The sequence below is a fragment of the Tamandua tetradactyla genome, chromosome 6, assembly GCF_023851605.1.
Source record: "Tamandua tetradactyla isolate mTamTet1 chromosome 6, mTamTet1.pri, whole genome shotgun sequence".
Lineage (NCBI taxonomy): Eukaryota > Metazoa > Chordata > Mammalia > Pilosa > Myrmecophagidae > Tamandua > Tamandua tetradactyla.
The window spans coordinates 114095280-114121000 of NC_135332.1; the positions used below are offsets into that span (position 1 = coordinate 114095280).

At 37.6% G+C, this 25721-nt stretch overlaps 1 protein-coding gene and 1 pseudogene across 4 annotated transcripts in view; both read right to left on the reverse strand.

Annotated features, from left to right (window-relative positions):
- NCOA2 (nuclear receptor coactivator 2) overlaps positions 1-25721 on the reverse strand; it is a 331589-nt gene that overhangs the window by 132687 nt on the left and 173181 nt on the right. The window lies entirely within an intron of this gene.
- LOC143688714 (FUN14 domain-containing protein 1 pseudogene) lies at positions 2953-7622 on the reverse strand (annotated as a pseudogene).

Here is a 25721-nt window from a genome sequence, read left to right on the forward strand (position 1 = left end):
ATGGGTGGAGACATGTCGTCACCTAATCTAGTTTATCAACCACTCTTGATTAAATCACATCTGACGTGATCTGATTACAGATTCAAACATACAGTATTGAATAGGGATTATTCTGTTTTTATGAAATGGGATTTAGATTAAAGCATGGCTTTTCTAGGGGACATACATCCTTTCAAACCAGCACAAAGTCACACAACATAAATGACAAATCAGGATTCAAATTCAGGATCGTTAAAAAACTATCATTTATTGAATGCTTATTATTTTAGCAGGCATTCCCTAGTTGCATGTATGAACTCCTTAGGTTCTTATAACAACCTATGATTATCCCCATTTTACAGATGAGAAAACTAAGGTACAGAAGAGAGAAAATAACTTGAACAAGGCCACCCAGATAGAACTATTCAGAGCCCATAAATGAAACCAGATAATTCCTAAATTCTTAACCTCTGTGATGTGAACATTAAGGATCCCGTACTTTAAAGACTTTTATTGAAAACAGAAACTTATAAACATATGTATATTATAGAAAGCAGTATATTTTAAATTTAACAAATAGAGAATACATAGGGAAAATATAATTTGAATTTTCTTTCTGTTAAAAATGCACTATGTACAGAGTACAGACCGGACGTTTGGAAATGCAGAAAGGAATCACTCTGGGGAAAGCCATCTAAACACAGAAGCCAGGAGAGAATCCCAGCAGATGTCACCATGTGTCTTTCCTCCAAAGAACTATAAATGTGTAACTAAATAAATCCCCTTTGTAAAAGTCAACAAAACAAAACAATACCTAAAAAAAAAAAGCAAGCAGTATGCAGAGGCAGGCCACTATGGCTCAGCAGGCAGAGTTCTCACCCGCCATGCTGGAGACCCGGGTGCCTGACCATGCAAAAAAAAAAAAAAGCACTATGTGGGAGACCAGGGTTTGATCCCAGTCCATGCACTGTCCAAAAATACAAGCAAGCAAGCAGAACAAACAAACAAAAAACAAACAAATTCAACAAATGGGCTGCAATAATGGAATACTCACATGGAAAAATAATGAAATGTGACCCCACTGTACAGCATACAAAATGCAAAGCACTATGACTGCAAAATGCAAAACACTTTTTTGTGTAAAAGATGACCATATTTTAGAATCATTCATCTACCGAGTCAACAAGTAATTAATGTGCCAGTCACTGTGTAGAGACTTAAGATTGACGAGTAAACAAAACAGAAAACAGTGCCTGTCCTGCTGAATGGATTCTAAGGCAGAAAGGAAATCACACCTCAGCTAATGAACAAATACTTTCCTGAAGAATAAGGAAGGATTAGTGAAATAAAACCAGCTAGGGATTTTTTCTGGCATGCCAAGAATGCCAAGTTTCATTCAAAACAGTAAAACCCTTCTTTTTCTACACAATCAGAAGACATAATAAGTTAATTTAAAATTCAGTTATCAAGAGCAACTGTAGATAATGACAAACACTATTTTATTATTTCAGTTTAAATTTAAACATATATACACATTTGCCTATCAGCTACTGTGAGTTTTTTAATGTCTCTCTTGCACAAACCATACCTATAATTAAGGCACTGTTAACTTTCTGTTTCTTTAAAATAGAGCAAGAACTTAAAGCCACTCATAAGAAATCTAGGTACAGAAGACTTCCAGATTCCAACCCCCCCCCCCCCCAGTGTTTCATAAGTGTGCTGCTCACACTTATTTGGGGGCAATTTTTGTCTTTTTGATGTTTAATTTTTCAAAGTTTCCATAGAAATAATTGTCTTTTCAAACCCATCGTCACTCACCATACATAATATTTAATTAAATTGTGTCATTACAATAACAAGTTCAACTGGCATAAACTAGTACGGAAACAAAAAACTGGCTCTTGGTAGTCACACAGTGTCACTAATGGGAACACAAAATGCCAGCTGAACTGGAGATGCCCACAGACCTGGCACTCAGACAGTAGCAGCATACATCCTGGTGACCTACAGAAGGAATGCCAATGGTTTGATTATTTCAGCCTATCAATCCAATGTAGGTTAAGAAAATCAGAATGTACTGTCAAACATTAGGACCCTCAAGTCAAAAGGCCAAGTCCTTGATCTTGAGACTTGTTCTTAAGAAGCTTATTTTCTGTAGCAGAGAAGCTAAGCCTACCTATAGTTATGTCTAAGAGTTACTTATAGAAAACCTCTTTTGTTGCTCAGATGTGGCCTCCCTCTCCTGAAGTCCAACTCTGCAAGGAAAATCATTACCTTCCCCTTTACATGGGACATCATCCCACATCAGGGATGAGCCTGGTCCTGGCAACGTGGGATTGACAATACTTTCTGACCAAAAGGGGTAAAGAAATGTAACAAAATAAGGTATCAGTGGCTAAGAGAGTTCAGATAGAGTCAAGAGGCTACTCTGGAGGCTACTCTTATCCAAGTTTCAGCTAGACATTGCTAATCGCCATGGTCTGCCAACCCTCAACCAACACCATTGCCGTTAACCCTAAAGAATACCTAGGGCTCTATCTAAGATTCTACAAAGTTTCATGCACTAAGATTACTTTCCAGAAACCTACAACCTCCAGATGGTTCGTAGGCCAGATAAGTCCTGTAACCCAGAAGGGTCAGCCTCTCTAAGAACATCAATTATCCAACCTTCTATTATTGACACCACTTTTCAACATAAAATTTAGAACGGACATAGCCCAAATCCCCCTAAAGACTGGGAGAAGGATCAAGGGAAAAGGAGAAGTTATAACAGAGAAGATAGGATTTAACAAATAAGTACGATTGCTGAATCTTTATATTGTTATTTCTGTTGGTCTCCAGTGTCTTGGAGCAGCTAGAAGGAAAAACCTGAAATTGTGGAATTGTAACCCACACCAAACTCTGAAATCTGTTCTATAACTACTTGTTATAATGTACTTCAAAATTTGTTTTCTTTTTTGTATATATGTTGTATTTCACAATTAAAAATGTTAAAAAAAAAAAAAGAAAAGAAAAAATCAGAATGCACATAAAAGCTAACCTAAGGGTAGAGGTTACTGAATCATTGACAAATATTATTGAATACCTACTATATGCCAGCTCAATTCCAGGCATTGAGGGGATATGGCAATGAATGAACCAGACCAAGTCCCTTTGTCTATGGTAAGGTATGTATGTGCATATCCATATGTGTGTGTATGCATGTATGTATGTACGTTTATATATACATACATATATATCAGTATTAGAACTATAAAGAAAATTAAGGTAGAATTAGGAGAGAGTGTGATGAGATGGGAACTAGGATGTGCTATTTCACAGAAGTGGTGAGGGCAGACTCCCTGATACGGTGACATCTGAGCAAAGACCTTCATAACAGAATTCTAAGATTCATAATACAATTTCTTTATTACGCAACCATTAAAATAAAATTTATGAAAAACTGTATAATGTAGAGGCTAAGAGCTTATCCTCTGGTGTCAACCCTGCTTTGGAATCCCTGGAATACCACTTATTAATTATATGACTAAGGACAAGTTATTTAATTAACCTTTTGGGATCTAGGTTCTCTCTTTTGTAAAATGTAAGAACTAATCTTTATAGGATTGTTGAGAGTATGAGATATAAAGACTGTGTAGAACGGCTACCGATACATAGTAAAATTTATTTAATAAACATTAGATATTATGATTATTTGAATTTAATAGCATTTAGACTGTAATAATTTAGGCTAAAAAATTTTCCAACAAGCAAGCAAGCAAGCTGGCTGTGCTGGTGGAAAAAAACCAAAAAGAGCAAAGCAACCAGGGATTCTTTTAAATAACCAGCTCTCTGGAATACAAATTATAAATTTAAAAATTATTTTATATGCACATTTTCAAGAAGTTACTGCATAAAATGAGGTAATACTATGCTCCTTTTATGGTAAACTAAGTGGTAAAAAGTTTAGGCAAAAAGATGCCTGAAGTAAATGAAATGAGAAATCTGATACAATTTTCCAGTTATTAGCAACTAAATTTAAAGTAGAAATTACTTACTTTGGTAAACTGAAAGATCTTTTTGTAAAATTTCCAAACTATTAAAACTATATTAGAACTAACTTATATTTCCCCAAGTTTACCCAGAGTTCCTCTCTATAATAGAAATTCTTAGTTATTTTGTAGTCATTCTTTTAGCCTAGTCTTGTCTCCCTCACTTTATGAACTTTCTCATGTTTTCTCTCTTACTATTGTAACTCTTTTAGAGCAATAAAAATATCTAAATCACAAGAGACTTCTAGCAAAGGCCACGAATATTGTTTTTTTTGCTCAGAAAAGTCTTATTTACCCTTCAAGGTTAGCTCAAATAACCTCTCAATGAAGGTATCTCAGATTTTACTAAGGAGAGATTAAATGTTTCCTTCCTGTTCATTGATCCCATGGTAGGTAAAATGAAAACAGAACTTCTTTCATCTTCTTCTTGACTAGTTGTCCCTTTCCCAGGAGTGTCCAGGGCACTTCGCTGGCACCTACTATGCTCATGTCCAGCCCTGTGTGGGGTCCAGGCAGTCAGTCCTGCTCTGATGCCTCGGGTTCCGTATGCCAGAAATGGGCATTCAGTCTTTCTTCCCTTTTTTCCTCCTCTACTTATTTAACTGCCATACCTCCTTTGTGATTTATTTCCAAACAAACAGCAAATGAAAGTAAGGGCAATATCTTTATGAAGGTCCCACTAAGAAAGTGCTTGTGGTTAGAGAAGGGATAAGGAACATACTTATTACCCTTTTAGAAACTTTAAGTTATATTTCCTTACTGGAGTAAAACCTGTATGAAAAGCATTTTTCTGAAATAATCTTTTAACGACCTTTCTCTGTTCTCTACCACTTTCTTCCCCTGCTCCCACTCCCTCCACTGGATCATCTTTACTGGTTAAATGCCCACTACAGTGAGAGACCCTTGGTCAACTCTTACGAATTACTGTGCCAGGTAATAGAAATGCTCATTCAGGCTTGCTTTTGAATCTATTCTTGAGTTCTGTCTTAGTTTTCCAGCTGCTAAAATAAATATCATAGTATGAGTTGGCTTAAACAACAGCAATTTGTTGGCTTATGGTTTGGAGACCAGAAGTCCAAAATCAAGGCATTTAGCAGGATGTTACTTTCTCCATTAAGACTGTGGCATTCTTGGGAACTGGCTGCTGGTGATCCTTGTCTACCACTCTTTTAGTAACAGTAGAACATGAGTAAGGAAGAAAAACCTAGTTTGGAAAGACTACTGATTCATTTTTTTTAATCATACAATTTTCTACAAACTTTCTATGGGTCAGCTGTTACAATAATTCTAAATAGTATTTTCTATGAGGCAATGGTTGCTATTAAAAATAGAAAAAGGCAGCTCTGAATCAACAAACATCCCCCGCCTCACCCCCCAAAAACCACCCACACACAACAATTTGGTCTTATAAAGATAAGCCAAAGTATTTTTATTTGTAAATAACACACACCTACAGAATGATTTACTGAGAATAACTAGAATTTAAAAAGTTAATTACAAAAATTTTGTTATTAGAAAAGAATTTAACAATAACTTGGCACCTGAAGATATGGGCCAAAACACTAACCATTTTTTTCTCTCTCTCAATCTGTGGATTTTTGGTAAAACAATTAAAACTAAACATACTGGGAGTATGTTCTGGGAAATTTATATTTCAGCCTTGAGTTTAAAATCTGGGACAGAACCATCTGTGAGCAGCAGTATAATCAAATTGATATTATAGCTATTGTACAATGGAGTCCAAACTACTGATTGAGGGCCCATGAGACCTACAGTTTTGATAGACTTTGTGCAAAACAAAGAGTTGCCCTGCAAGTTATAAACAGAGAGTTTTCTTCTTTCATAATTCCAGGTGGAGAACCATTAGCTTCGCGGAGCTGAAAGGATACAACTGAATCCAAGAACGGTAGTTTCTAATTACCACTTCGGTAGTTAATACAAATTCAAACCCAAATGAGCTTAAAGTGCTTTACAAATAATAATTTAATGAACAAAATAAAAGTAGTTGGGAGTAGACATTGAAAAGACTAAAACAAATGCCTATTTTAACGTGTTGTTATCTTTTTTAAAAATTGTTATTATTGTACAATTTGTTTGCACTCAGAGAATAAAGACAATTGCTTTGCACAACCTACACCTATGAATAAAGCTCTGTAAGGCTGCCCAGTGATACGCATGCAATGAAACTTTGAAGAAATTAAGGTAATTGCTTGACTTCTCAGAGAGAGCTAGTTTATATTCCTTTTGTCTGGCACCAAAATCAGAGGGATAATAACTCAATAGACTGAAATGCAAACCTGGGTTCTAGTTGGACTCGAATGATGAAGAAAACTAAGCTAGCTCTCAGAGCTATTACAACACATCATCTATGTGTTTATAAGCACAGACGTACAACTTCTTTATTTGGTGTTTTCTTTTAAGTTAATGTTTCAGATCAAAGAGCAAGGATTATTACTTAGGGCAAAACTACATTTGGGCTGTGGACAGTTAAGTTTTATACAAGGTTAACTTTCTAATTAATACAAATCTCTTTTTGGTATTAAAAGAAGATCCTGTAATACACTTTCTTTTTAATAAAAAGGCAATATTTTATTGGGGATTATGTCCAACAAACAGATTTTTTTCTCTCTTCATAGCTACATCCAATGATATTTTTATAGTCTAATTTCTAAACAAATGCATATTTTCTAGAAATCTGACAGTAAGCCGTGTTTCATTCAGGAATCCTATTATTCAGCAGATACCAGTTTGTCAAGCTTTGGAAGGCAAAATGCTAAGTTGTGAGTTCAGTATGGTTCAGCTAGTGTTTTTCCTTGCCCTGGAGAATCCGGTGGCATGAACTGCTGAGAGACCACCTTGTTGCCAGTACTATTCTCTTCACAGTTGAATCCACTATGATAGAATGTCGATCTTAAGGTACATGGCCTAGCAAAAAGTCTCCCACAAATCCACTGGATATCCCAATGTTCTGTTTGATAAATTCTGTTGCTTTTTCACTTATATTGTTGATTTCAGGTGCTGCTTTATTTGTTCGTTTCATAATCCATCTTTGTGCTTTTTTACATCTTTTTCAACACTCTTCCAGTCAATCTGCACATAGCCACTGTGACTGGCAGTCCGAAGGAGAAGAAAGCCACCACCTACTGCAGTTGCTGCAAGTTTTCCAACTTCCTGGAACAAAAATCCCCCACACCAGCCAGTCACTCATTACAATCTGAGTGACCACTGAGTATTTTTCTACCATAGGTCCGGAACTGTGGCCAAACACTCGATTCTACCAGTGATGTCTTCTTGCAAACTCAGTTAAATCCAATGCTTTGTAAGAGTCGTCATCACTTTCATATTCCTGGGAAAGGGGGTTCCGGGTCACCATTATTTCACCGGCACAATATAAGTTTTTAACTACAAATTTATTTGCATTTATTTCCTTCTACTGTTCAATTCAACTGTACTGACAATCCTTATTCTGCTAAGGGCAAACCACTGTGCTCTAGACGTTGCAATACAATTACTAAGTAGAAACAAAACTTGATTAAGAAATGAAAAGATTTGGTAAAAGAAACAAATATGGAAATCAGAAAAAATGTAAAGAATATATATATATATATATATATATATATATATATATATATGAACTACTGACGAGGGAAAAATTACCTTTCTGAAGTCTGAGTTAGGTTTTGAAGAATGGGAAGAACTTTCCAAAGTGAAGATGGGGTGGTGGTGAGGAAATGTGAGATGCCCTCAGGGTGCATACGTGGCTCAGTTTACAAAGATTAAGTCTAGGCTGGAGTTGCTGGAGGGAGGTTAAAAGGTTATTATGGTCAAGGGACTCAAGAATTTGAGTGTCTGGATCCTTCTCTTCTCTCCTGCACAACAACCTCTTTTCCTCTTACGTAGCTATCAGGCCCTGGTTATGGTGCTGGTTGTATCCTAAGCCAGCACTGCCCAAGGCCTGTGGATTTCAAAGTATCACTGCGGAACCTATAAAAAACGCACACCCTCTGGCTCCAGCCAGACTCACTGAATTGACACTCCAAAGGGGGACGTGGCGGGTGGGGGAAGCATGCAGTTTTAACAAGCCCTCTCCGTGATCTCAATGCACACTAAAGTTTAAGAAATATTATCTTAAACTTTAGAGATAAATTTTCTTAACCCATCAGTGACCTGATACCTGATGAACTCATAATAATTTTTCTCCTTTCTGAAGGAGAAGCAAAGATAAGGCAGAGTATATTTTATTCTTTGAATTTATTCACTCACTAGATAGAAATAAAGCATCTACTCTGTAGACAGAATACAGAAACCAAAATGTTAGAACGAGTCCCTGTTAATTCAACAAGTCATGTGCACAATGAAGTCTGGAACAGGAAGTGGTAAAATCACAGCTAGAAAGAGTAGCATGGGAGTGATATGAATCACATTTCTGGAAGTGTATGGACAAGAGGCCAACTAATAAGATTTACAAAAGACTGCCTAGTGCATGATTCCACTTATGTGAAATGTCCAGAACAGGCAAATTCAAAGAAAAATAAAGTAGATTAGTGGTTGCCAGGGTTGGGGGGAGGGGAGAATAAGGAATGAATGATAAGAGGCACAGGGTTTCTTTCTGGGTTGATGAAATTAGATAGTGATGAGGTTGCAAACTTGTAAATAGACTGAACACCACTGAAATGTATACTTTAAAGGGGTGATTTTACTATATGTTAATTATAGCTCCATAAAGCTGTTATTAAAAACAACAATAGCAAAATAAGCTCTTAAGCCTCATGTTGATAACCTGGCAAAATTGTGGAATAGATAAACGAGTAGTCTGCAAGTATTTCAAAAACACACTGGTGAACATTATGAGAAGGTGTAACTTCTCTCAGAACATTCACCGAAAAAATAACTTTCCTTATTCCTTTTGCTTAGGAGATTAGAGTAAGAGTCTCATCATTTAAGGAGGAGGGTTTCTAAATTTAATGGAATGCATACTCATAGTAGAAAATTTGAAAAATACAACATGTTAAATCATAAAACACAAAACCACATATTACTGCTACCAGCCAGAGAATTCTCTTAAAATTTTTTTTGCCTAGCATCTAAAAATGCATTTTATAGGTGAATATAATTAAGCACAAACTGTATATACAACTTTATAACTGCCTTCTTTCTTTTTTTTCTGGTTGTTATCCACTGAGAATTTCCCATAGCATTAAAAATGTCCTTATAATTATAGTGGCTCCATGAATGTTCTATCCTATGAATATACCATTATATATTTAACTATTTCTACAGATGGTCATTTAGATTGTTTCCACCTTTTACTACTATAAATAATATCATGACTATCAATTGTATATAAATCTTGATCCACATTTCTGATTATTTACCTAAAACTGAGTCTTAGAAATAAAACTAGCAGATCAAAGGAAAGGATATAACCATATTTGTCTATTGATGAATACTGTCAAATTGTTTTCTAAAAGGCTGAGTTGATTTACAATCACATCAGCAGGGTATATGACTTCCCATCATCAAAAAATCACAACAGCATTGGGTTTTATAATATTTTTTAAATGTTCTGCTTATTTGAAGATTATGGTGTGACAATGATTTTAATTGATCACTAGTATTTGAATATTTTTAAAATGCTTATAGCATTTTGATAGCTAGAAGAATGTTGAATCAAGGATATATCACAAATATAGTATTTTTAGTCACCTAGGATGTGATATAATGCTGTGGAGATGAAAGCAAGATGTGGGTTTCCAAACTCGGCCACATATGAATCACAATGAGCTTTTAAAAATATGGATTCCCCGACTCCATCCCAGACCAAATAAATCAGAACCCCTTGAAGAAGGATCTAAGAATCTGTATAATAGCAAACAGCCCAGGGGATCAGTTGAAGCCTGCCCAGCACTGACTGGAAAAGAAGAGCAGCACTTGGAACTACTGGACTGGATGATGACGGGGAATTAGAGTCAAGGTTGGCAGATTAACCACTTATGGTGTTCATCAGCTGATCATTAAATACCAAAGAGAAGTCTCCAGTCGTCTTTTTAAAAAAATCAGTGACATGAATAAATGTATCTGTTTATCAGATGATACAAATCTTAGCTAAAATACGTGATGACAAGGTTAATTTCTAAAAATCTTAATATTGTTAGCCCAGAATAGTGGGTCCAAACCAGCATTTTTTATTCTAATAACATTCATTATTCTAATAAATTTACTCTAATAACATTCTTCATTCTGTTATTAAAATGATGTGAACACATAAATAAACATGATAAAAAACAGGAAAATCTTTCACAATCCTTTTACCACAGTGTAGTCAAGCATTTGTGTTTTGACACATAAAACTTCTCTCAAATTTGGTCACTGCCATATATCTTATTCCCACACTGTCCTGTGCTTCTCCGCTTACCCAGCCTGTACCCATCCACTCCATACTAAATCTCTCTTGTACCTTCTGAAGACCTTATTCTGAACTAAACAAATTGCCCTATATCCTTCACCCAGTAAAGGAATATTGCTCTTTCTTGGCTCACCTGACAGGCTACCACTTCCCCTTTAGACCTTTACAGTAGAAGCTGATTGTTCTCTCATTATATATATTACATATATATATACTAAAGCTAGGAATTAGGGTCACACTCTACTCATTCCTTGAAGCAGCTACCAGGTCATCAATTCAGTACGAGGATGGCCCTGTGTAAAAATCTTTGCTTCTTTGAAACTAATGCCATAATACCTTCTCTGAAATTCACCAATCTGCCAGTTACTCTGCCACACATACTAAAGATCCTGGCAACTGATTAGTCTTCCTCTCTACCTATATCTTCATCATCCAGAGTGATTTCAAAGTCTTTGTGGATGACCTATCTAATACCTATCCTCAAAGATCCTTGGTCCAGCTCAACTCCAAGAAATTTTGCCTCTACTTCACTTCAGCCACTGTCTCCCATGATCATTACCTTATTACCCAGAATTGTTTCCTCTCTGAAATCTAACAACTCCTGAATGACACTTTCTGCCCACAACCTAGCATATCAGCTTTCATAGTATCTCCCTTCACAGTAACTGCTGTTCCTTGACTCATTTTCTCACCTCCTTACCCTCCCTACCTGGCATAAATCCCCTCCCCCGCACCCTCAATTCCTTTTCATGCCTCTCCTGCTAAAGTTCATTCTTCATAACTTCATCCAAAGATCAGTGTAACAATCCACACTTTCTCTACTCCTATTAAGTGGGGAGCTGAGCACTGACGCATCCAGGTATGCAGAATGGCCTCACAGACATTAAGATCCCTAAACTCTCCTAGGAATGTAGTCCTGCCTGCTAATCATTTCATTTGTTCTTGGGTCAGCTTCTTCTATTTACTCTCAAAAACTAGTTCCAGCTTTTACCACTCTCTCCAAATAAAATAAACATACTATTAGCAAGTGGCTTTACCTTATACTTCAAAGATTATTCAAGCAGTTCAATCTGACTTTACTCAAATTCCCTTCCTCCCACTTACAAACATGTCCACCTGTACCTCCACCACCACCCCAATCCTGGTGTCTCATATGCGAGTGCACCTTCTACAAACACTATCCACTCTGAAATTCACCAATCTGCCAGTTACTCCTATTCTCCTTTTCCACCTTCGCCTAGACCTTGCTCTAAGGTTTATAGTGTCTCTTTAACAAATTTTCAGGTTCTTTCTCTCTCCTTTAATTTATTAGCATATTTAAGTCATTTAGGTCCTTAAAAAAAAAAATCCCTCAAGTCTGAATCACTGGCTAGCTATCACCCAATCTCATAGCTACTCTTCATGTCCAGAGCTGTCCAAAGAGTAAAGGTCTCTGGTCCCTTATTGAAAACACATCCATGTGTTTTGGGATTCAGATATATTTTTAATCTTATTAAGATAATATGTAGTATATATCATATTTCATAACATCCCCAGAGGGATCTTGGGAAGCATTCTGTAATCAAATTTATTAGTATCTTGACGGTGAAATGTATGAATATTTACACAGTGGGACAAATAAAGATTAAGATAGTCTAACATCCACTCAGGTCAGGTTTTATTGCCAAACGAGTTACAAAACTTTTCATTTTCAGAGCTCGTTGAATTTTGAGATTCAACTAAGGCAATATAGATTTGTAGTCTATACCTATTTCTTTCTATTTACTCCTTAATCAAAAAAATCATGTTCCTTAACAATCAGCCCATTAAAACTGTCCTCACTGGTCATCCATGAATTCATATGACAAACCTACAGATGTGTCACTGTACACATTTTGTTCAAGCTTTTGTGGTGATATATGGTTTAGGTTCTACTCTACCTAGAAGCAAAATCCAGTGAGTCCTATGGTAACTCTATGTTTATTTTTGGAAGAACTGCCAAACTTTTCCAATGCAGCTACTTCATTTTACATTCCTATGAGCAATGTATGAGGGCTCCAATTTTTCCACATTTTTGCCAGCACCAGTTATTACTGCTTATGTGATTACAGCCATCCTAGTGTATACGAAGTAGTATTTCATTGTGAGCTTGATATGAATTTCCCGAATGATTAATGGTTTTCAGCATCTTTCTTATGTGCTCATTTGGCCATCAGGGGATTATCCATCCACTGATGGATGCATATCTTCTTTGCAGAAATGTCTACTCAAATCCTTTGTCCATTTTTTAATTGGGGTCTTCAGCAATTCTTAAACTCTACTCGAAATAAATATTTTCATCTTTTTATCCTAGGCCCTTATCAAAAGTCTGGCACGGAAGCTCTTAGTCATTATTCAGTGAATAAACTGAGTTGTTTAACAAATTAGTATAGTGTCTGAGGCTATTTCATTAAAGTAGGTAAAATCACCTAACATTTACTACGCTATAGTATTATAACTTAGTATCTTATTTGATTCTCACAATAGCCCTGTGAAATAATTATAATTTCCCAAGGCACAGAAAAAAATCAAATATCACATTCAACATCACACAAAGTCAAAAGGTGCTAGATGCAAGATGTGAATCCATACACTATACTTTCAGACACTATCTCCAATACACTGCCTCTTAGCCCTTATGTGCTATTTTCCAAGATATCCCTTTAGCATATTGGTCCTCAACTCTCTTCTTACCTGCCTATATCTCATCTCCTTAAGTACATATTTATTTCTAGTAATTTTTACCTATGATTTTTAAAAGTTGAATCTAAACATACAAATTTTGTATCTTTTAAAATTTAACAAAGCTTTAAAATGTGACTACATAGTCTCTATAACCAGCATGATAACTACCGCAAGGGCAAACATGGAAGCCTGCAATAAAACTGAAAATAAAAATCAACTGTATAAAGTTCTAGATTGGGAAAATCAAGATGATGGTCATTTATTGAAGATAAACAGGGGATTTTAGCTTAATATGAATCAAGTAAAAGATGCGGTGCTAAAAATAAAACTAGATGATATAATGAAAGTACCCCTAGATTTCAAGAACTAAACTAATTTTGCTTTAATTTTAAAGCAAAATTAAAAATCTGCAGTACAAAGTTTTATCCCAAAATGGTTAGTATTTGGATCCCCCACTTTCAAAGATATCTTTGCAAGCTTGAACATACCCCAAATGAGCAGGCTGTCACCAAAGTTCTAACAGACGAGAGTGACGGGGCTATCTAGTGTGGAAAGGAAAGAAAGTAATCTGGCTAGAAAAGAATCACAGCTATGACTCTTAAGCTCGGAAAGGGAGAGAGTTTCTTGAGAAACTGACAAAAGTTAGTCATTTTATTGGGGGGAAAATATTTCTGATACTTTACATACATTTCCAAACCATCTGTGAACCAGTTCACAGTCTCTAAACTAGGAGGCACTTGATTTTGAAAGAAAATGGAAACTGTTCTCAAATTCCTTAAGGGCCATCAGACAGAAACACAAGATTCCACTGTTGCTCCAGGGGATGGAACTAACAGGTTTGTGGGCAATTTAGTCAGTGAACATATACTAACAAAGGACACTTCTAAATAAGTGGGGATTTATATGTATGTACATATGCATATGTGTATTTTTTAAGCCACTTGGGAAGCTGAAACATTCATGTGTGTTTCAGTTCGTTGAGCTGCTTAAAGCAGATACCATATAAAATGGATTGGTTTTTGGGCGGGCCGCGGTGGCTCAGCGGGCAAGAGTGCTTGCCTGCCATGCCGGAGGACCCCGGTTCGATTCCCGGCCCCAGCCCATGTAAAAACAAACAAACAAACAAAATATAATAAAACAAGAAAATGTTTAAAGATGTTTCCCTTTCTTCCTCCCTTCCTTCCTTCTCTCTGTCTTTCCTTCCCTTCCTTCCTTCTCTCTGTCTTTCCTTCCCTTCCTCCCTCTCTCTTAAAAAAAAAAAAAAAAAAAAAAAAAAATGGATTGGTTTTTAACAATGGGAATTTATCAGCTTACAAGCATATGTTTTTAGGCTGTGAAGATGCCCAAATCAAGTCATCTTCTTGAAGACAGGCTGCTGGCAATCCTTGACTCCTCTCTCACATGGCAGTGTCACCTTCTTTCCCAGTTACTTTTGCTTTCAGCTTCATACTTTCCTGACTTTCTCTATCTGAATTTCATTCTCTTATAAAGGACTCCAGTAAAAAGATTAAGACCCACCCTGAATGGATTAACTTTAAGAAGATACTATTTTGATCTTGAGGCTTGCTCTTGTGAAGCTTATGTATGTAGTGGAGAAGTTTAGCCTTATAGGTATGTCTAAGAGTCACCTCTGGAGGACCTCTTTTGTTGCTCAGATGTGGCCCTTCTCTCTCTCTCTCTCTCTTTAAGCCCAATTTTGCAAGTGAAACCATTGCCCTCCTTATTATGTGGGACATAACATCCAGGGGTGAAACTCTCCCTGCCAGTGTGGGAGATGACTCTAAGGGATGAGTCTGGCCCTGGCACCATGGATCAAGAATGCCATCCTGACAAAAAGGGAGAAATGAAGTGTAACAAATAAGGTTATTAGTGGCTGAGAGAGTTCAAATAGAGTCAAGAGACTACACTAGAGGTCACTCTTACGCACGCTTCAGTTAGACACTGCTACTTATCATAACTTGCCCAACCCAACCAAAACTATTCCTGCCAATCTTAAAGTATACTCAGGGCAATATATAAGATTCTACAAAGGTTCCATGCACTAGGTGACTTTCCAAAACCTACAATCTCCAGATGGGTCTCTGGACCAGATAAGTCCTGAAATGCAGAGGGACCAGCCCTTTCAGAACATCAACTGGTTCCATCCCTCTATCCCATATTATTACCAGCCGCTTCCAACATGGAAAAGTTAGAATGGGCACAGCCCAAATATCCCTAAAGAGTGGAAGAAAGATCAAATGTGATGGTGGAGTTATACACAGAAGTATGAGTGCTGAATCATTATACTGATATTTCTTTTAGATTCCAGGACCTTAGAGCGGCTAGAAACAAAAATCTAAACTTGTGGAAATTGTAACCCATGCCAAACTCTGAAATTTGTTCTACAATTAATGATACTTTGAATTTTATTGCTTTTATGTATATATGCTATTTAAAGAGAAGGAGGAGTATAATAACTGAGAAGATAAGATTTAACAAATGAGTATGACTGTTAAATCATTATATTGATATTTCTGTTGGTTTCTAGTCTCCAGGAGCAGCTAGAAGAAAAAAAAGAAAAATCATGGATTATAACCCATAACAAACTCTGAAATCTGTTCTACAACAAATTGTTGCGATGTACTTTGAAATTTATTGTATATTTCACACACACAAAAAGAAGATGAAGAAGAAGACGATACTTTTTTGGAGCATATACAGTTTCAAATCACCACAGTGTGAGAGAAAACACACCATGTACTGAAGAGCTGAAGGCACACAAGAGTTGAAGGTAACAAGAAGTCACACTGACAAAAAGAAATAAAAAATAATATATTAGATGTTCAGTAACTGGTAATAATTAAGTATTGGACACTGTTCTAGGCACTACATTATTTTATTAGATTCTCAGTTCTGTGAAACAGATAATGACTCCTGTTTTACACAGGTAAAATAAAAACATATTCAGGAGTTAACTGGCCTTGCCCAAGGTCTCAAAGCTCTTAAATTGTGAAACTAGGTTTTAGATCAATTTCTGACTACAAGTCCCAAGCTTCTTCCACAATTCCACATATTTCCGAAGAAAAGTCATTAAGTAACAATCTCAAAATGCATAACATGAGAGTTGTCAACAATAACACAATGAAATGGTTTAGGTGAAACATTACTAGAAAAAAATGGCATCCTTGAAGTTTGTGGAGTGTACTTCTCCAGAGAGCTTTAGTTCTAACATCATGAGAGGGAAAGAGAGTTTAGAGAGTACTGCCAGATATGGTCAGCATTACCACATGTTGTTGACTTTCAAATGATGAAGTGAAACTCCAAAAAAGGAACCAAAAGTTGATGATCTTACAATGCTATTGTATGAACAAATCAGATTTTTAATTCCCCACTCTCAGCAACTCCCAAAGGAATGTGAGCTTTCACTTTCCCTGAATTTCCTCTAAAGTACTATGTCACTATGATATGCTTATTTGTGCTTCTGTTCATTTCCAGCTCTCAGAGCTCTATCCTACCACCTCCAAGTACTGACTATAACCAATAGTGAATACGGAGCATTAATTTTAAGACTAAACCACAAAATTATACTGAACTTACAAAGTTTAGACATTCAGGACTGTAAGGTCTCCTAAATTTTCCACCAGCCTAATCGTACCTCCAATTATCACAATACCTGCAGTCTAGACTCTTTACTCCTAGAAAATATCTGTTTGTATGCCTTATAATAAAAGTGTCTATTTCTATTACTTTAGTGCCTTCTGCTCACAATAATCTCTGTATAAGAAACAGCTTCCAACTTACATCTGTTACTTTGCCTCTCCGCCAATACTAATTCTAGGTACCCTGATAACATTTCCAACCAAGCACACTGGAAAACTATACCTCAGAATCTAATTCCAACTGTTTTGAGGTTATCTGTGAGTTGAAATAATCTGGAGGCATTGGGAAATCAAACCAAGGAGGTCAGTTGGGATCTCTGGAATATGTTATAACAGGAATTCTATTTCAAAATGTACCTGTATACAATTCAACAATGGTTAATTCTGATAAATATATATCCAGGCTTATTATCCAAATGAAAGACTGAGCTCTAGAAACAGTAGAGTACAACATCAGAGAATTTAAATCATTTCTCTTAATCTTAGATGTGAAGAAACAGAAGACCCAGAACCCATAGATCTTTCTGGTAAATGTCTTATAGTAACAAAGACTTTTTCATACTATACTGTGGACTAAATAATCCATACCCAAAAGTCTTCCTAATGACACATAATTTGTTAGGAGGCAGCTTATGTCCCAGCTCCTTCCCCAGAAGACAACATATAATACCATGAGACACTGCTTCCCCCAAATACAGTAGTACTTAATTCAGGATACCCAATCTACGGGCTGAACAGAGGTCTTTGGAGGGAGCAGGGAGGAGAGAGAAGGGGGAGGATGGCTTAGCACAGAATTCTATCCAGTCAAAGATATTGGTATTTGGTTAAGCCCAATAGATTTCCATATATTGGAATTCACGAGACAGCTGTTTAGTGGGTAAACAGAGAAGTTGAAAAGTCAGAATGAAGCCATAAAATAACAAAGATGCAAGGAGCAACAAATGAGCCAAAATATGAGGCAGAGAAAAGATATGGTGCAAGAGTGTGAAACGGTTGGCTGGCTGGTTGCACAACAGTAAGAGAACCGGAAGCAGACACAGAGAGCACCACAGTCAACAAATACATAATTGAATTGACAAAATTTCCTCATAGTAAATCATCTTATATACTCTCATGCCCATGAACTATAAGTCTACCCTTTTCCACCAATGATGGAAGCCCTGTTGAGAATGGCAGTCCGATTTAACTGCATCCTCTAGTTGACCTTTGAAGTCACTGACTCTTTGGATATGGGCTTTGGAATCAGGCAAGTCCTGGTCCGTTTCGTGCTTTCCCCATTTACTAACTGTGCAATTCAGGGAGAGCTACTTAACATTTCTGATGTCAGTTTCCATGCCTGTAAAATTTAGAAGTAATATTTCACTCCCTAATTTGTATAAAAATTAAATGAGTTAAATAAGTTATAGGTTACAGGTACATGATGTTTTTCTTTTCCTCTAGCTGCTCCAAGACATTAGAGACCAACAGAAATATCAATATAAGCAAGTACATTAATATCAATAATGCAAGTAGTTTATTAAAGTGAGAGCATGTGATACATGCTGGGGCTGAAACTGGAAGGGTAGAGCTATATGATGAAAGGGCCTTTTCTGATCTAACAAGGAAAAGTGGACTTCAAATTGCTTCTTATCTGAAGTTGCTGATTAGAAGACTGTGGGCTTCGGAAGGGTCTATAAATTCTTCCTCTTTACTGTATCCCTGGTGTCTTGTTTAGTGCCTGACACAGGTGTATCATCTACAGGAAACACTACTACAATATCTTCTGGCTTTACATATGCTGTCCTCTGCTCAGAGCAGCAATGTATAACAGAAATATAATGTGAGCCACTAAATGTCTAGAAGCCATATCTAAAAAGTCCAAAGAACAGGTAAAATTAGTTTCAGTAACATGTTGTAATTCATTATATTCAAAATATGATCTCAAATATCAATATATTTAAAAATTATTGAGATATTTTTACTTTCTTTAAAAATCTAGGTATATTTTGCACTTACAGGACCTATCAAGTCAAGTTAGCCACATTTCAAATGTTCAAAGGTCACTTATGGCTAGTGGCTTCTGTGCTTGGTGATCATCTTACCATTGTCTTAAGAATTACATCAGAGAGGAAGGCCAAGATGGAGGCTTACCAAGATATGGGATTTAGTTCATCCTCCAGAGCACCTAATAAATAGGCAGTACAGAAGAACTACTGGGGCCACGTGAGTGACCGGACATGCAACATACACCAGGCTGGACAACCTGGACCAGCTGCAAGCCCATCCAGAACCATGTGTTCCCCAAGCCGAGGCAGCGGGGCCCTCCCCCACAGGCTGCTTCCCAGCAGGGACAGGAAAGAGACTTTACCAGCAGCAGGGGCTGAGCGCAAACAAACTCCAATTGTGGAATTAACAAACAAATTCTCACTACTAAAAACAGACCCCCAGCTCAGCTAAACCTACAATAAAAGCAGAGGTCACTGCTTTTTGCCCTGGCACAGAGGGGGCAGGGCTGACAGAAAAAGAAAAAGAAAGAGGTTTTTTGGATTTGAAAAGGTCTGGGCCCTGAAGGAAAGGAGGGGGCACATATGACCTGGAGATACACAGAGCAACGTACCAACTTAAGCTCTCGACTGGCAAAAGCAAGGAATGGGGATCCTGCTCTGAAAAGGATTTTTCTCTTTAGTTTTGGTGGCTCCATTTCTAAGGCTTGACTGCTCTTTGGATACAGCTGCAAAGCTTCTCTGGCTCCACTTACCCAGGCATAGAGAAAATTAAGCTTGTTTGAGTGTTTGTCTGGAGCCTGTGCCTTCCCCAGGAGAGGGGTGGGGCCCAGCTCAGGTGGAATCTCTCCCTCCAGGAGTTCAAACCCCAGGGTCTGGAAAAGTGAAGCAATTACAACCAGACTACAACCCCTCCTCTGTATCCACCAAGCCCCCAGCAAGGAGAGTCTGCTGGAGCTAAAGGTACCGCATCACCTTATGCTGGTGGGACCTGCAGGAAGACTAGTACCACATACAAGGCAGGAAAGGAAAAACAGAGAGCCCAGAAGCTTCACAGAAAAGCCTTTCAACCTGCCGGATCTAATCCTCAGGGAAAACTGACACAGGTGACTCTTTCCTCCAGACAGAAGGCCAGTTTGGTCTGGGAAAATCTGGCTGGGGTCTATAATACCTAAGTAGACCCTCCTGAGGGGGGTAAAAAAGGCACCATACAGGCAGGGCAAGAAATAAGAAAACAAGAATCGAAAAACTCTGATCTTTTAAACAAAACTTAAGCTAGAGGTCCAGAATAAGCTGAAGTGAATGTCAAACAATAGATAGACAACAAAGTCATCCAGCAAGAAAATCCTAGAAAACAGAGTGAAAACAATCTCCAGAATAAACTAATTAAGGTAATTAAATGCCTAAATACCAGCAAAAAATAATGAATCATATTAGGAAAATTGAAGATATGGCCCAGGCAAAGGAACAAACCAACAATTCAAATGAGATACAGGAGTTGAAACAATTACTTCAGATGTTCGAACAGACATGGAAAACCTCATCAAAAATCAAATCAGTGAATTGAGGGAGGATATAAAGAAGGCAAGGAATGAACAAAAAGAAGAAATCGAAAGTGTGAAAAAACAAATCACAGAATTATGGGAATGAAAGGCACAGTAGAAGAGATGAAAAAAACAATGGAAACCTACAACATCAGATTTCAAGAGGCAGAAGATAGGATTAGTGAACTGAAGGATGGGACAATTGAAATCTGACAAGCAAAAGAAAATATAGGAAACAGAAAGGAAATATGAGCAGAGACTCAGGGAATGAATGACAACATGAAGCATGCAAATATACGTGTTCCGGGTGTCCCAGAAGGAGACGAGAAAGGAAAAGGAGGAGAAAAACTAATGGAGGAAATTATCACTGAAAATTTCTCAACTCTTATGAAAGACTTAAAATTACAGATCCAAGAAGTGCAGCATACCCCAAACAGAATAGATCCAAATACACGTACTCTAAGACACTTATGAATCAGAACATCAGATGTCAAAGAGAAAGAGAGAATCTTGAAAGCAGCAAGAGAAAACAATCCATCACATATGAGGGAAGTCCAATAAGATTTTGTGTAGATTTCTCAGCAGAAACTATGGAGGTGAGAAGACAGTGGGATGATATATTTAAATTACTAAAAGAGAAAAACTGCCAACCAGGAACTCTATATCCAGCAAAATTGTCCTTCAAAAATGAGGGAGAAATTAAAAGATTTTCAGACAAAAAATCACTGAGAGAATCTGTGACCAAGAGACCAGTGTTGCAAGAAAAAATGTAAGGGGAGCACTAGAGATAGACATGAAAAAACAGGAGAGAGAGGTGTGGAGAACAGTGTAGAAAGGAAGACTATCAGTAAAGGTAAAAAGAAGAAAAATTAGATATGACATATAAAATCCAAAAGGCCAAATGATAGAAGAAAGTACTGCCTGTACAGTAATAACACTAAATGTTAATGGATTAAATTCACCTATCAGAAGACATAGATTGGCAGAATGGATTAAAAAACAGGACCCATCTATATGCTGTCTACAGGAAACGCATCCTAGACCCAAGGATAAACATAGGTTGAAAGGGAAAGGTAAGGAAAAGATATTTCATGCAAATAACAAACAGAAAAGAGCAGGAGTAGCTATACTAATATCCAACAAATTAGACTTCAAATGAAAAACAGTTAAGAGAGACAAAGAAGGACATTATGTGTTAATAAAAGGAACAATTCAACAAGAAGACATAACAATCATAAATATTTATGCACTGAGCGAGAATGCTCCAAAATACACAAGGCAAACACTGAAAACACTAAAAAGAGAAATAGACATATCTACCATAATAGTTGGAGACTTCAATTCCCCTCTCTCATCAATGGACAGAACATCTGACAGAGGATTAATAAAGAAATAGGGAATCTGAATAATACAATAAATGAGCTAGACTTAACAGACATTTATAGAACATTATACCCCACAATAGCAGGATACACCTTTTTCTCAAGTGCTCATGGATCATTCTCAAGGATAGACCATATGCTTGGTCACAAAGCAAGTCTCAATAAATTTTAAAAGACTGAAATCATACAAAACACTTTCTCAGATCATAAAGGAATGAAGTTGGAAATCAATAATAGGCAGAGTGCCAGAAAATTCACAAATATATGCAGGCTCAACAACACACTTTTAAACAACTAGTGGGTTAAGGAAGAAATTACAACAGAAATCAGTAAATATCTCGAGGCAAATGAAAATGAAAGCACAACATACCAAAATTTATGGGATGCAGCAAAGGCAGTGCTAAGAGGGAAATTTATTGCCCTAAATACCTATATCAAAAAAGAAGAGCAAAAAATCAAGGAATTAACTGTCCACTTGGAAGAAGTAGAGAAAGAACAGCAAACTAACCCCAAAGCAACCAAAAGAAAAGAAATAATGAAGACTAGCGCAGAAATAAATGAAATTGAGAAGAAGAAAACAACCAAGAAAATCAACAAAACCAGAAGCTGGTTCTATGAGAAAATCAGTAAGACTAAGGCACCCTTAGCAGGGTTGACAAATAGAAGAGAGAGGATGCAAATAAATAAAATCAGAAATGGAAGAGGAGACATAACCACTGACCCCACAGAAATAAAGGAAGTAATGAGAGGATACAATGAACAACTTTATGTTAATAAACTTGACAATGGTGATGAAATGGACAACTTCCTAGAAAGGCATTGTTCTAGTTTGCTAGCTGCCGGAATGCTTTTTAAAAGGGGGAATTTAATGAGTTGCTAGTTTACAGTTCCAAGGCTGAGAAAATGCCCCAATTAAAACAAGTCTATAGAAATGTTCAATTTAAGGCATCCGGGGAAAGATACCTTGGTTCAAGAAGGCTGGTATGATGTTCAACGTTTCTCTCTCAGTTGGAAGGGCAGATGGCAAACATAGCAGCATCCACTGGTTTTCACATGGCTCTACTAAAAGAGACTCTCTCCAAAATGTTTCCTCTTTTAAAGGATTCCAGCAAGCAACTCCACCTTCAGTGGGTGGAGACACATCTCCATGGAAATCATCTAATCAAAAGTTACCAGCCACAATTGGGTGGGTCACATCTTCATGGAAACAATCAAAATGCTCCCACCCAGCAATACTGATTGAGGATCAAAGAGCATGGCTTTTCTGGGGTCTACCACAGATTCAGACCGGCACATTCCACCCTTTGGACCCCAAAGGACATGCTATTTCCAAATGCAAAATACATTCATTCCATAACGATATCAGAAAACCTTAAACCTTTCAGTAGCAATACAAACAAAGTACAAAATAAGAGACAGTATAAAATCTCATCAAGTCAGTTACAGGCATGGTCTGTCCTAAGGCAAAATTTTCTCCATTTGCTCTGCATCTTTGAAAACTCCTAACAAGTTATTTGCTGCCAACATACAAAGGAGGAGCATTAATAGGATACATATACCCACTTCCATAGGGAGGAAGGAACACAGGGGTCACAGGACCCATACAGTTTTGAAAACCTGCAGGGCAAAGTCCATTAGATTTCAAAGTCTGAGAGTCATTTATCCTCAGGGCTTTAGAAAGCGGCAGTCCCACCCTTTCCAAGGGCCTACACAGAGGCCTGCCTCTCTCCAAATTCAACCCTGGAGGCCACTGGGGAGACCACCTTTTTCTAGGTTCCATCCTCTCCAAGTATTAGGGCCACACCCAGGCTCTCTGCCATCTCTGGGGCACACGCTCAATCCCTCCATTTGCTGGCAGCCAGGCTCTCCCCAAACCCCAAGGAATGTTCTTCACCCTTTCCAAGGCCTGAGGCAGCATGACTCTTCCATCGCAACAAGGTGGAAGGCCCATTCTCTGCCTTTAGGGCAAACTCACCCTCTCCACGGGCTTGGGTGGGTCCGCTCTCCTGGCCCGAGGCTTCTTGACTTCAGACCCAGGCTTCCATGGTTTTGCCTCTGAAGATATTTTCCCTCCAATCTGTCCCTTCTGTGAACCCCCCAGTCCAGACTGGCAGCGGCTCTGTTTATACAGGTCCCACAGAACTCTCGCTGGCTTTCTATGCATTAGCCTTGGATCATGCCCCTCAGACATAAGGAGTTTCCACAAATCCTTCCTGGATAACTCCATGTCCAATCCTGACTTTCTCTGAGATGGCTGATGGGTTCCACATCTGGTCAAATCCTCTCATGGAGCACTATTCTCTGGGGTCTCCATTTCTGGAGGCCCAGAATTTTCGAGGACATCAATTTCTGGTTTCTTTGTATTCAAGAGTTCAGTTTTCAGCTCATCTCTCTTCTGTTGCATTTCACTGTAAGCTGTGAGGAGAAACCTGGCTGCACTTTTGACATTTAATTTGGAGATCTCTTCTGCTAAATATCCAAGTTCATGGCTTTTAAAATCTACCTTCCAGCCAAAGCTACTAGTCAATTTTGCCAGATTATCTGCCATTTTAAAACAAGGCTTGTCTTTCTTCCATTCTATAATAACGCATGCCTCATTTCTGTCGAAGGCTTTATCAGAAGTGTCTTTAGAGTCTACATTCTACCAACAGTCTCTCCAAAGCATTCTAGGCCTTCTCTATCAAGCTTCTCACAACTCCTCCAGATTCTTCCCTTTATCCATTTAAAAAGCCATTGCAACATGTTTGGTATTTGCAAACTGCAGCAGCAGCACCCCACTCTCTGGTACCAAAATCTGTTCTAGTTTGCTAGCTGCCAGAATGCAATATACCAGAAATGGAATGGCTTTTAAAAGGGGGAATTTAAAGAGTTGCTAGTTCCAAGGCTGAGAAAATGTCCCAATTAAAACAAGTCTATAGAAATGTCCAATTTAAGGCATCCATCCAGGAAAGATACCTTGGTTCAAGAAAGCTGATGACATTCAATGTTTCTCTCTCACCTGGAAGGGCACATAGCAAACATGGCAGCATCCGCTGGCTTTCACATGGCTCTACCAAAAGGGACTCTCTCCAAAATGTTTCCTCTTTTAAAGGATTCCAGCAAGCAACTCCACCTTCAGTGGGTAGAGACACACCTCCATGGAAATCATCTAATCAAAAGTTACCAGCCACAATTGGGTGGGTCACATCTTCATGGAAACAATCAAAATAAACCCAGCAATATTGAATGAGGATCAAAGAGCATGGCTTTTCTGGGGTCCACCACAGATTCAGACGGGCACAGGCATGAACAACCAACACTGACTCGAGAAAAGATAGATGACCTCAACAAACCAATCACTAGTAAAGAAACCAAATCAGAAATTAAAAAGCTCCCAAAAAGATAAGTCCAGGACCAGATGGCTTCACATGTGAATTGTACTAAACATATTCAAGAAAGAATTAGTACCAATCCTGCTCAAACTCTTCAAAAAAATTGAAGAGGAGGGAAAGCTACTTAAGTCATTCTACAAAGCCAACATCACCCTCATACCAAAGCCAGACAAAGACATTACAAAAAAAAAGAAAACTACAGACCAATCTCTCTTGTGAATACAGATGCAAAAATCCTCAACAAAATTCTTGCAAATTGAATCCAGCAGCATATTAAAATAATTACACACTATGACCAAGTAGGATTCATCCCAGGTATGCAAGGATGGTTCAACATAAGAAAATCAATTAATGTGATATACCATATCAACAAATCAAAGCAGAAAAACCACATGATCATCTTGATTGATGCAGAAAGACATATGACAAAATTCAACATCCTTTCCTGTTGAAAACACTTCAAATGATAGGAATAGAAAGGGAACTTCCTCAACATGATGAGGGGAATATATGAAAAACCCACAGCTAACATCATCCTCAATGGGGAAAAATTTAAAACTATATCCCTAAGATCAGGAACAAGACAAGGATGTCCACTATCACTACTGTTATTCAACATTGTGTTGGAAGTTCTATCCAGAGCAATTAGACAAGAAAAAGAAATATAAGGCATCAAAATTGGAAA